Here is a 12,387-nt window from a genome sequence, read left to right as displayed (position 1 = left end):
TGTCCTCCATGCAGAGCAGTGGTACCTACCCAGGGTCGGAGTCTCTACATGGAGTCCCGCTCCCCTCACAGTTCATCTGTCAGGCTTCTTTTTAACTCTTGAATTATGCTTTGGAAAAGCAGCCAATTGAGCAGAAAACATAAATTGTAACCTATTCTTCCTTGTACTAAAGTTTTAATATTCTTTTTTTGTCTTTATCTCAAAAGAAATCGGTTCTACATCCCTTTTAGACTAAACTGACTCAGTTACATACAATCTCCACGAAAGCCAAATTGCTTAATTAGACAATAATATCAGAGAAATTGACCATTATATCTGATTACTGACTTCTCAGATGGTTGGCATTACCATTTATATTCTTTGCAGATGGGTTTTTTAAGACTGAAAATAATTTATTGTGAGATGGTTTTTGGAAGTTATTTTTAATAGCCTAATGGTTTTTTTAATTTTCCAATCATTTATATTCATCATATAGAACCGAAAATAGAGTCACATTAATTCTCATCATGTGGCAACTCCTTTTTCCTCAGTTACAGACTGGTGGGACCTGGAAATGAAGCCGAGAGAAGAATGATTTCACCATTACCTATGATGTTAGAAGGGACAGGCCACAGAGGAGATGAACTCTGAGTGGGGAGCCATAAAAGTAACACACAGAAGAAGGTATGTTTTATGGTTGGACATTTTATTTGGTTGTCATAGAAGTCTCTCAATACTTCCAGAATATTGTTGCTGTTAACTTGCATTAGCAGAGTGGGAAATGAGGGTCAGAGGAGAAGCAAAATAGACAGGGGCCAGGTTCAGGCCACGGATCTCAATACTTTGAAATAATGTCCCCTTTCCCCCTTTCAATTACCACCAAGTAATTGGACCAAATGGTCAGTCTATTGCTGGGCGCCCACCAGATATGTGACCCTCATGCCAAATAGTTTACATGCACTTTGCCCTTGAATTTCACAGCCACAATGTGTGCTTTTGTTATCTCTAGTCTACAGATGAGGAACCTCTCTCATTGAGAAGGAAGGTCCAAGTCAAGGTCAAGTGACTGGCAGAAAACACAGAGCTGACTCGTGACAGAGCCACACTTCTATCCTAGGGGTTCTCTGTGCTTTCTCCTTACCCAAAGCTGAATATCAATCAGTATCACAAATCGATATTACAAAAAAATAAACAGCTGGATGGAGGAGGATGTTTTCTGCAAGTAGTTATTGTGGTGAAGGGGAAAGAGCACTGTTGGGACCAAGGGTTTAACACATGGCTTGGTGGAGGTGGAGTAGGATTGGTAAGTTTGCAGCAGGAAATCACATTTCTCTGTCATTAGTGTCTCCCTGGAGAGGAAATATGGTCTCTTTATATTGAATATCAAGAAGAGCTCCTGCTTTAAAAGCCATCAGAGCAGCTGGTCAGGATTTGGGGGAACCTCTTGGTTCTTACAAACTCAATTAGACAAACACAATGATTGTCAACAACCATAATAAGACCTCAGACTGTTTTTATGCAAATGTAACATTCCAGTAAGGGAGTCCTGGATCCTGTGTTCAGCTATCCACAGTGGCATACTGTGTTCCATTTAGGGTGCCCCACTGTAGGAGGGTCCCAGGTGGGGTGGAAGATTTTGGGGTACTTGAACAATGATGCCCTCTGGTATGGTTTGTACTTGAAATATCCCCAAAAGCTCCTGAGTTGAAGGCTTGCTCCCCAGCTGGTGGCCATAGTGAGAGGTGAATGGATCCTGAGGGCTCTGTCTCTACCAATGGGTTCATCCACTGATGACCTCATAGCTGAGTGGGCTGTCAGGGGGCGGGGCCTTGAGAGGTGATTGGAACTCATCAGAAAGTATCTGGCTCCACCAATGAGCATACAATGATGATATCATAGCTGAATGGGCTGTCAGGAGGCGGGACCTTGAGTGGTGATTGGATCATGCGGTTTTGGCACTAGCAACAGGCTCATCCACTGATAACCTCATAGCTGAGTGAGCTATCAGGAGGTGGGGCTTTGAGAGGGGATTGGATTCCAGGGTTGCTACCTTCATCAATGGATTAATGCCTCCACAGGGTGGGGGATGTGCCCTTGAATGGAGTAACTTTTCCCAGCCCATTCCCCTCTCCTTTCTCCACCTTGTGTTTCTGCTGCCACATGTGCTGCCTACCTCAGCTCAAAGCTATAGCTCCAGCCAACCACAGATGGAGACAAGCCCAAAGAAACCTTTCTTCCTTCGAGTTCAATTCCTTAGATCTTGTCACAGCATTGGAAAGCAGACCGACACTGTCTGTGAAAGCAAGCTCAAGGACCTGAGGCTGTATGGGGAGGCGCGAGGTGGAGAAGAGGAGAGGGCTCAGAGCAGGCCCGAGAGGGGGGCACTCTGGAGCTAGCAGAAGCGTCACATTGGACTTGCTGTGATCTCTAGGCTGTGACGGTTGGGGATAGGGTGGAGATGGTGTGCTCTACTGTGTGCTCTACAGCTCTGCCAATGTGTGTAGTGTGTCACAAGGTTTCTGAGAAAGAGAGCACCCAGGGCTACATGGCTGGATGAGGGGACGTGGCATAATTGTGGCTCTCCTCACACTTAGAGGCTTGGGGGACATTCACAAAAATTCTGGTCACTGGCTGAAACCTCAAGACATGGGAAGATTGGCTCAGATCTCCATTTGTCCTCTATCTTATAGTGTGCTTGTTAACATTCCTCCTCCTCCTCCTCCTCCTCCTCCTCCTCCTCCTCCTCCTCCTCCTCCTCCTCCTACTCCCACTCCTCCTCATTCTTTTCCTCCACCTCCTCCTCCTCCTTCTCCTCTTCTCTCTCCTCTTCACATCTCTTTTCTTCCTTCTGCTTTCTCCTCCTTCTTCTCTTCTTCCCTTTCTTTCTTCAACTACCCTTCCTCTTTCTTCCTACTTCTCCTCCCTTTCTTCCTCCTTTTCTTTTCCTTACCTTCCTCATCCCAGGCCTTGTTCTTTCACTACTTGGCTCATGTGATTACTTCCAACTGAATCTTTTGAGAGCAAGTTTGTCCTGGACTCCCAGCTGACTAGCTCAGATCTTGGAGGTTCAGGTAGACACTGCCTTTATGGATGATCTGAGCACCACTGCCTGAGGACAAGAGGCTTGGGGGCCAGAGTAACCGTGGCGCACCTGGGCCTGGGTAGAGAAGCCAACTGGGCTGTTGGCATATTCACCGGCTGAGGGCTGGTTTATGCCAGGTGCTTGTTGCTCACTGTGGACTGACTTCCACTCCCAGCTCCCCTTTGGAAATAGAAGCATGGGATGCGTGCTTGTCGTTGAGGCTCTCAGGAGTGGACAAGAGGGAATTTACAAGAAAGCAGATATGTGATTGCTTGGGGAGTTTTAGTGTGGAGGACCTTGCAGCCTCATGACCCAGGCCCAGGGCTGCTGGTCCTTTCTGTAGTGGGAAATCTTGGCGATGACAGAGTTGTGGTTATGAACCAGAACACAAGAACTCATCAGACACACCTTGTACCTTGCCACGGGGGTCATTTGGGGATCACAGAGTGGCAGTGGACAAGAACAAGGGACAACACCTGTCCAGTTGCTCCTGAGCAGCTCCCCATGAGATGAGGCATGGGTTGGTGGTCACTTGATGGTAAAACAAGAGAAAATATCTGGACAAATGTTTGACATGGTCTTACACGATGTGTTGGGACACTTGATTAGCACAGACCTGCCCTTTACCTTCTCTCTCGATGCGGAGTCCCTGGCTACCTCCAGGGCCTCAGGCTCAGGTTCCCCTGGCAAGTGAGAGTGGAGGGCATCCTCTTGTCCCAGTGGAACTGCTCCCACACAGGCCATGTGGAGAGAGCCGTGCTGGGCTCTGTTGTTCCTGCCCATCTGGTGTTCTTGCAAGGGACCTGTGGCTGCTTAGTAATATCATTGCTGTAAATCTACAACTCGAATTGTCTGTTAGTTTATATTTAAAGTGTTTTTGCTGAGTGCTGATGGCTTACACCTGTAAACCAAGTGACTCAGAAGGCTGAGATCTGAAGATCACAGTGTGAATCCAGCCTGGGCAGGAAATTTCTTTTCTTTTCTTTTTGCCAGTCTTGGGGCTTGAACTCATGGTCTGGACACTATCCCTGAGCTTCTTTTGCTTAAGGCTAGCTTTATACCACTTGAGCCACAGCACCACTTTTGGCTTTTTCTGTTTATGTGGTACTGAAGAATCGAACCCAGGACTTCATGCATACTAGGAAAGCACTCTATCATTAAGCCATATTCACAGCCCCAAAGCTTTGTTCTTTTTCTTCTACTTTTCTCCTGATGCTTTGGGAAAAGATGGAAGAGACAGAAGAATAAAAGATGGGGAAGAATGTGACCTTAGGGTCAAGAGAACAGAGCTTTACTCAAAAATCTAGAAAGAGCCAGGGGCAAGAAGCTCATAACTATAATTCTAGGTACTCAGGAGGCTGAGATCTGGAAGATTACGTCTCAAAGCCAGACCAGGCACATGAAGCTCCATCTCCAATGTAATCAAGAAACATCTGGGCTGGAGGCATGGCTCAAATGATAGAGCACTGGTCAGTCAGCAAGAAGCAAGCAAAAAGCCTCGGTTCAAACTTCAGCACCATCAAAAATACTCTGAAAGAAGAGGAAGGAAAACTAGTAGACATATTAGATATACTGTGTTGTTTAATTACTGCCCCTTGCTGGTTGGTTATTTTCGAGCTGGGGCCTTGCTCATGCCTGCACTGGAGTGGTCTGTGGTCCTACTATTTGTGCTGACTCATATCTCTGGGGATGGCACAAGCGTGCCACTGCTCCTAGCCATTGTGCTTCCACTGTGTCCACATGCCAGGGGCATGCCACCACTCCAAGCTACTGGTTGAAAAGGGGTCTCACAAACTAACATGTCTGGGCTGACCTCGTACCACAACCCTCTGAACTCCTCTTCTGAAGTAGCTAGGGATACAGGCTCGTGCCATGGTGCCAGTTTCTTCCTGTTGTGATAAAGCCACAAATGCCACCATCGGTAGCCTACCCTCATGACACCATGGGACACTTGTCACTTCTCAACGTCCCCACCTTGAAGGGCCACGGACACAGGCCCATGGGAGTCAGCCTGCAACACATGCACTTTTGGAAGGACAGATGCAAACCAAAGCCCTCAGCTCATTTTGCTTTAGTTACTTTTTAGGTAGAGCCTCACATTCTTGTCCTAGTCAGCCTCGACTGTAGTCCTACGGATGCTGTCTGCAGAGCTGGGATGACAGGTGTGAGCCGCCATGCCCTGCTTGCTGGTTGAGATGGAGCTTTTTTGCTTTGCTGGCTGTGATCTATGATCTTCTTTACCTTGACCTCCCCAGCAGCCCAGGATTCAACCTAGCTTTGAGTCTTGCCTTCAACTCTGCCACCCTTTCTACCTTCCCTGTGCCAGGCTCTTCCCTTCACTTTTTGTGAAATACAGTCTCAGTTCTCTGCCAGGCCTCTGATTTACTGCATGGTGGAGCAAGTAAGTCTCTGAAGTCAGACTGGAAGGCCTCTTGATTAAGAGTGAAATCGCAGACATGGTGCCCCAGCTGAGTGCCGGGAAGATGAAGGTGCTAAGTACAGAGTAATTACAGCTAATTTTCTGATGCCCGTGGACCCCAAAGGTAGTCTGAGTTCAGGTGTGAGTTGGGGTGGGTGTGGGGTGGCAGGCTCACTGGGCTGGCTTTGGGGAGATGTGAGTTGGGTGTGTCTCCTGCAGCTACTTTGATTAAGGGAGGTCTGAGGGCTAAAGGGTAGGTAAGAGATGGGGGAGGGCTCCCTGGGTATGTGGAGTCTCCACATCACTACCAGGCTTTGGAACAAAGAAACAAAGACAGGAGGATAGATCTCCCTCTCTTCACCAACAAGAGAGTGGGCAGCAGAGGTGGGCAGGGGAAGGGAGAGGATGAAGGGGTGGCTGTGGAAAGGGAAAAACTGAATTAAACAGAAATTCAAATTGCATTTTTTGTTTGAAACCAAGGCCTCCCTTTTTCTCGCTCTCCTCTTCTTCCCTCCCTCCCTCAAACTCAGGGCCTTGTATTCACTCTAGAGATGAAAAGAAGCATACAAAGAATCTTGCTTGGCTTTCTTGCTCACAGCTGGCGATCTATCATCTGAGCCATACCTCCAGTCTGAATTGTTGCTGGTAATTTGAGAGACAGATTCTCAAAGACTTTTCTGTCTGGGCTGGCTTTGAACCAGCCTCTCGAGCAGCTAGTATGACAGGTATGTCCATCAGGAACCAGGCTTGCGTGTCCTTTATTTCTCAAATTATATAACACAGGCCCAGGCTTTTCTGCCTGAACGCGGCACTTCTGAGATAACTTATTCTTCAAAGACCTGTGCCTCCTTCCATCTCTCAGGAAGTGGTACAGACTCTGAGTCTCTGAGCACCTCATGGGGAATTCAGTTTCAACAGTATCTTCTCCCCAGCTCCAAGCCCACATCTCTGGTCTCCGTGTAGGAATGAGGGCAAAGGAACACTTCTAGCTCTGGTCTCAGAGGCCTGGGTCCAAGTCTGACTGTGTCTGCTGATCTCTGGGGTTGGGGTGAGCCTAAGGATCACATGGTCCAGACAGGGCTGGTTATCATGGTGGCTGGGGTGGGAATGAGGAGAAAGAGGGGGTTGAAGAAGAAGGAGGATGAAGACGAAGAAGAGAAAAGTAGAGAAAGGAAGAGAAATAGTAGTAGAGAGGTGTTGGGAGTGAACAGTAAAGTTTAAAGTTCATCTTGACCCTGGTGCTCACTTGAAGGCAAGTACAAGGAACTGGTTTACTTAAAAAACACCAGGTGCCCGGGATTTCTTTGCTATGTCTGCAGAGTTTGTTTTACTTTCTACCAGTTGACCTTGTTTTGTTTTTACTGCAATCTATTTTTACTGAAATTTTCCTTGTTTTTCTGGACTATTGTAACCTTATGTTACCTCTTGACTTCTGATAGTATATATTAAGGTAAGTTAAAAATAAATTGTGCGCAGTCTTGAGCTGCAGACCTCCCGACCCCATCTTTGTCTTATGTCTTTATTTTTCTGCATCCTCGCCCCCTAATTCAGGATTTCCCTTTGTTGCCAGCAGGCTCCGGCAAGTGGCTCCTGAACAGGGAGTTGAAAACCTGGGATCATGGCAGAGGACCCAGCTAAGGTAAGAGGACATCCAGAAATAGAGAGCGGGAGAGAGTGTAGTCGGGAGTAAGAAATTATGGGGCAAGGTAATAGCCACATGTTATATGTGCAGGCTCTCAAGGGTGTGCTTCATGCTCAAGCAGTGAAAGTTAGACAGAGTCAGTTAGAATGTTTCTTTTACTTTGTTGAGGAAGTATACCCCTGGTTCCTGGAGGAAGGAACCATTAGTTTAAAAACTTAGCAAAAAAACCCAAAAAACATTCAGGGACACTATGATGCAAATGCCCTGTAAGTTAAAACATTGCTGCTTTGTAATTGTCTGGTTTCTGTGTAGCCTGCAGGTTCTGTATTGGGGTTGGCAAGAGGTATTGGCGGACGCACTATAAGACAGCCAACTGGGCCATTGGGAGCCATCCCCCAGATCCCCATCATGGTAAACTATCCACTAGTGCGGACATTTGGGCCCATCTGTAGTCCAACACTTTCTGTCTAACAGTCTACAATGTGCACGCTGTAAATGTGTTTGGTCTCAATGTTTGTGTGTATGTATTCTGGAATTCTTGGAATGTTTCTTCTCTCAGATTCATCCTGATTTGAGAGCCTAGAGGAGACTAGCTAACACTCCCTCAATATCTGTTTCTCTCTAGCTCCTTCTTTTTTACTTATACTTTAAACTGACCCCTTTTTCTACCCTTCACAGCCACCTCCTCCACCCTCTCTGGATCCAGAAGTAGTGGGGTGGTGGGGGTGAAAAACCTGGAGGATCTAACAATAACATAAAAGGGCCGGCAGGGAGAATTCACAGCCGGATGTAAATGCCACTGATCACCTACAAATGACACCAGCAAGACTTTAGCCTCCAGCCTTGACCCAGGGGGTCGGAATATGGGGGAGAACCTGTCAATCTGAGGGGACGGCCGCTAGGGACTTCTTTCCCTTTGCCCAACATGACTGGGAATTTTCCTCTAACTTGGAAGGCCCCTGGGTCAATGTTTGCAGGAATCTAAAAGAAAAATCCTCCGGTGGTGAGTAGAGGGGGTTTGAATCCCCTGGTATGTGGATTTCAGTCCCACTTGTGAGTGGTGGTGAGATGTCGCCCCATTCACTGAGACCTGATTTGGTCTTTGTGGCCACTTGTTTGTCTTGTTTACTTTGGTGTGTTTTCTGTTCTATGTTTTCTGAGGTAGGGATGAACTGGGGGCCCATTAGCCCCCAACTCAGCCTTTTGTTGTTGTCTTGTCTAGTTCCGTTTTAGAATTGGTACCAGTTTTAAATGTACATAAAACTGATTGATTTTTGTGCGCTTTAAGATCTGTGTGTTTTGTGTGTGTTTGTGAACATGTTTAAGATAAGAATTATCAGCATGCTGTAACAATTGGGTCAGTTTAAGTTTCAAATTCAAAAGGTTATGAGGTTTGGACATTACCAAAAATTTTAAAGAATTTTTACATTGTTTTAAATGGCCTTTTAAGGATTCTTTAACTTAAAAAATTAAAAAATCTGGTATTTTAAAATGCATAAGGGTGGTTTCACTGTAATCAAGTTATCTGGCTTAACAAAATGCATTGGCTGTTTGGAATTTAGTTCTCTTGGCTAAAATTTGGGGCTAAATATTAAAAGTTTAAATATAAAAGTTTGTTTAACACTCTCAAAGACATTACTGTCCTGTCTGTCTAAAAGTATGTATTTTCATTCAAAAAACCAAGAGATAAGAAAAGGAAAAAATGTAAAAGCGAACAAAAGACCTAGCTTTAGGAGTAAGGGGTAAACCGGCAAAAGTTCAGTTCAGCTGGTCATACATGGTGGGACAGGCCATGGGAGGAGTCCACGCATGGTGAAAGAGGACAAGTTGGCACAAACGCAGTTCATCTTACCCTAAAGAGTGAGATTAGGTGTGTGCCCATTCCACAGGAGGGGCCAAGTGGCCCACTTTGTTCTGTCCTTTTTCTCTACAGGTAAATACTAGAAACATGTTGGTAAAAAAAAAAATTAATGATGTGATGATCTGATTAGTATTGCTAAAACTGCCCCTTGGACTTAAAAAGGGGGTTAAAATGTATTTGTATAATGTGACTTGCTTTCAATGATGTTCTACAATTAAGATAGGTTTTTAAAAGTCATAAAGGTGTGAAGTTTACCTTCTTGGCACAGTGATGGTGATTGTAATTCTTGCATTAAGGAAAAATTGTCATGTGTGTTTAAAAGTTTTAATGTGTATCTGTTTTAAAACAAGCATCCAGGAGACAATGAGTGACACTTGGCCTCAAGATTTTAAAGGATTTTTAAAAAATGTAACTAAAAACTAAAATATAAAATAATAAAAGAGATTAATAGGAGGCTTAAAAATTAGGAATGTATTTCTGGATATAAAGTTTAAAAGTAAAATTGTTCTTAACATTTGCCTCAAAGTGAAAAAATTAGGATTACCAAAATAATTGCTTTGGGATTCAAAGTGACAGAGTGCAAGCCTTGAGCTGTAAAGCTGATGGACAGCACTCAGGCCCCGAGTTCAAGTCCAGCGACCAGCTAAGGGAAATGAAGATGAGGCATTTATCCCAGTGTAGAGAAGACATTCGTGGGACAAGAGCTATGGAGGAGCATCCAGAGGCAGTAAGCCACTGCTCGAATGGCAAAAATGTCAGATCCTAGAGTCATTTGTGTGTGGCCCTTCAAAAATTGGTCAGAGCCAGAATGTCATGGGAAGATAGTTTGTAAGCATGCCTAATGTCCATGACTATCTACCTTGTAGGGACAGAAACATTAGTAATCTGTGATAGTACTAAAAAGTAAAGTTATAAAATGTGGGAGATGGTTTAAATCCCAGCGCCTGTATGTGCCAAAAGCCCTAATTGACAGTAACTTTTGAGCTAACACCAGCTACAAGAAATTTATCTGTTCAAGAAAATCGTTTGTAAACTTGAGAGTGTGTTTCTATTAACATCTGTCTATTAACATCTGCACGGGTGACTTAGGCATTGTTAGGGTCACTAGGGGTCACATTCCTAAAGATGCTTTTACAAACCAGAGTGCTAAACAAGCTACACTGTTGTAGCTGGAGAAAAAGTCTGTGCATTTGTCAAAAGTTAAAATATTGTTCTTAATGACATCTAACCCTGGTAATCTCTTTCTAAAATAGACTAAGGTTATAGGTTCCTGGCTAGGTAGGATCAACACCCCTGAGTCAGCTTGAGGAAGTTACAGAAGATGAATCTTCACCCATCATCCCCTTTTTAGAATAATGGACCAGAGTCATAAAAAAAATGTGGCAAAATAGACAGAAGAAAAACGCATGGAAAATAGTAGTGCAGGCCTGAGCCCTCTACATCTGCCTAGAAAATCAGCTTTATTAAAAGAACTATCTAGTTTAAAAGCTTGTCATCTTGGTAATTTGTCCTGGGCTATTGTCTAAATAGTCTTAAAAACTAGTGGGGCCACAGCCTGGCAAGCCTAGGTATTACTTGTATCCTTAACCAGTCTGTGTAGAAATATAGCACAAGGTGTGACAGTCCCTTGGAGACACTGAAAGACCCTGCTGTTGCTGTGGCTGCTACAGCCTTACAGTCACGGGGAGGAAATCGAGATAGTTACCCTGACCTCCTCCACCATGGAAAAAGTAGACTAAACTCTTGCCTGATTCCATCATTTGTATGGCTTCGTTTTGTCCATGTTACCATATAACTACTCTAATTTTATTATGGCTACTCCTCTTGCCAGGAGACTAACAAACATGGTATTGCTCATTCCCTACACTGCTTTGCCTTTATGGGACTTCCTAAACATATTAAAACTGATAATCCTCCGGGATATGTCGGACAAGCTTTTCAAACTTTTTGTAAATCTTACCAGATTTTTCACTCTACAGATATTCCCTATATTCCTCAAGAACAAGAAATTGTTAAACAAGCCAACGGGCTGTTAAAACACCAAATTTTTAAATTAAAAGGGGGGAATTATCCCCCTTCTCTCCTGTTAATATTCTTCTCATGCTTTATTTGTACTAAATTTTTAAGTTTAGATTGTAATGGACTTTCCACAGTACAGTGACTTTGGGAACAAAAGAGAGCAAAGAGCTTTTGGCAAAGTTAAGTGGAAGGATCCTTTAACAGGTGATTGGCACGGGCTTGATCCAGTTTTAACATGGGGTTGAGTACATGTTTGTGTTTTTTCGCAGGAAGAAAATGAATCCCGCTGATTGCCTGAGCATTGCATTAGGATTGTGGAGGCTCATTCTGATGACACAAACCTTGACACATTGGGCTTATGTGCCAGATCCCCCGATTGTGCACCCTACAACTTGGGAGAGAGTTGAAGTACTCATTCAAGTCAATAGATCAGCATACAGTACAGCACCTGATCCCTTCATCCAGCACACCAAGATGGGAGATACCTCAGCTTCAGACATTGGAACTCCTTTCTACTTTACCACCAGCTCTAAAGGCTCCATTCCAGGCTGTATTATAATGCTATCAATGACTCATAAAATTTGGATCCCAGACAAAAATCAAATGTACAATATACAGATGACATCTTTACCAACTGGGTACCCAGTTCATGCAAATTTTACTCCATCCTATATGATACCCCGTTGCATTAATTCTTCACAAATAGTACAGGAAAGCCTCAGCCAATAAGGTACAGGCATGTGAAGCCATTTGTTACCAATATTTCTGGAACTAAATTTCAATTAATGGACTGGTTTGGAGCTAATCTTACTAATAAGTACAATTGTGGACTGTGGTGGATGAATGGGCATCCTCAACATCATGTTTGGATGCTGGTGGCTGCACTCAACAACATAACCTGGCCCAATTCATCCCTTTTAAAAAATATGAGTTGGGTATCACCACCCCATGTCATTATGTATAGACCATTCAATATCTCTATAGGAGCTAATTATTTTAATGTCACCTGTTCTAATTGTTCTTTTACTAATTGCTTGTATAGCGGCATAACTGAATCTATACTTACTGTTAGACAACAATCTGTTGTTATTCTTCCTGTAAATATTTCTAAAACTTGGTATAAAGATTCTGGCATTCAGGTGTTAAGACAATTGAAAAAACTAATGTGTCCTCATCGATTTGTTGGGCTACTTGTAGCTGATGTTTTGGCTTTTATTTTGTTAGCTGCCTCTTCAGGGGCAGCTGCTGTGGCACTAACACAAAACGTACAAACTGCCCATTATCTCAATCAGCTTGCTCATAGTACGACACAAGCCCTACCTCTGGACGCTAAAGTGGCAAAAACTGCTAAAAAAAACTGTTAAAACAATTTCAACTCTATATCA

The 12,387-nt window shown here is 44.0% G+C and overlaps 1 long non-coding RNA gene across 1 annotated transcript; it reads left to right on the top strand.

Annotated features, from left to right (window-relative positions):
• Positions 1–466: 466 nt before the first annotated feature.
• LOC138816089 (uncharacterized) lies at positions 467–11,673 on the top strand. The gene is made up of 3 exons (XR_011368550.1): positions 467–663; positions 7,051–7,119; positions 11,272–11,673. It is a non-coding gene; the product is annotated as an uncharacterized lncRNA (long non-coding RNA).
• The last annotated feature ends 714 nt before the right edge of the window (positions 11,674–12,387 follow it).

This window comes from Dipodomys merriami, unplaced genomic scaffold, assembly GCF_024711535.1.
Source record: "Dipodomys merriami isolate MVZ:Mamm:240054 unplaced genomic scaffold, mDipMer1.0.p SCAF_681, whole genome shotgun sequence".
Lineage (NCBI taxonomy): Eukaryota > Metazoa > Chordata > Mammalia > Rodentia > Heteromyidae > Dipodomys > Dipodomys merriami.
This window is presented reverse-complemented; position numbering and strand designations above follow the sequence as displayed.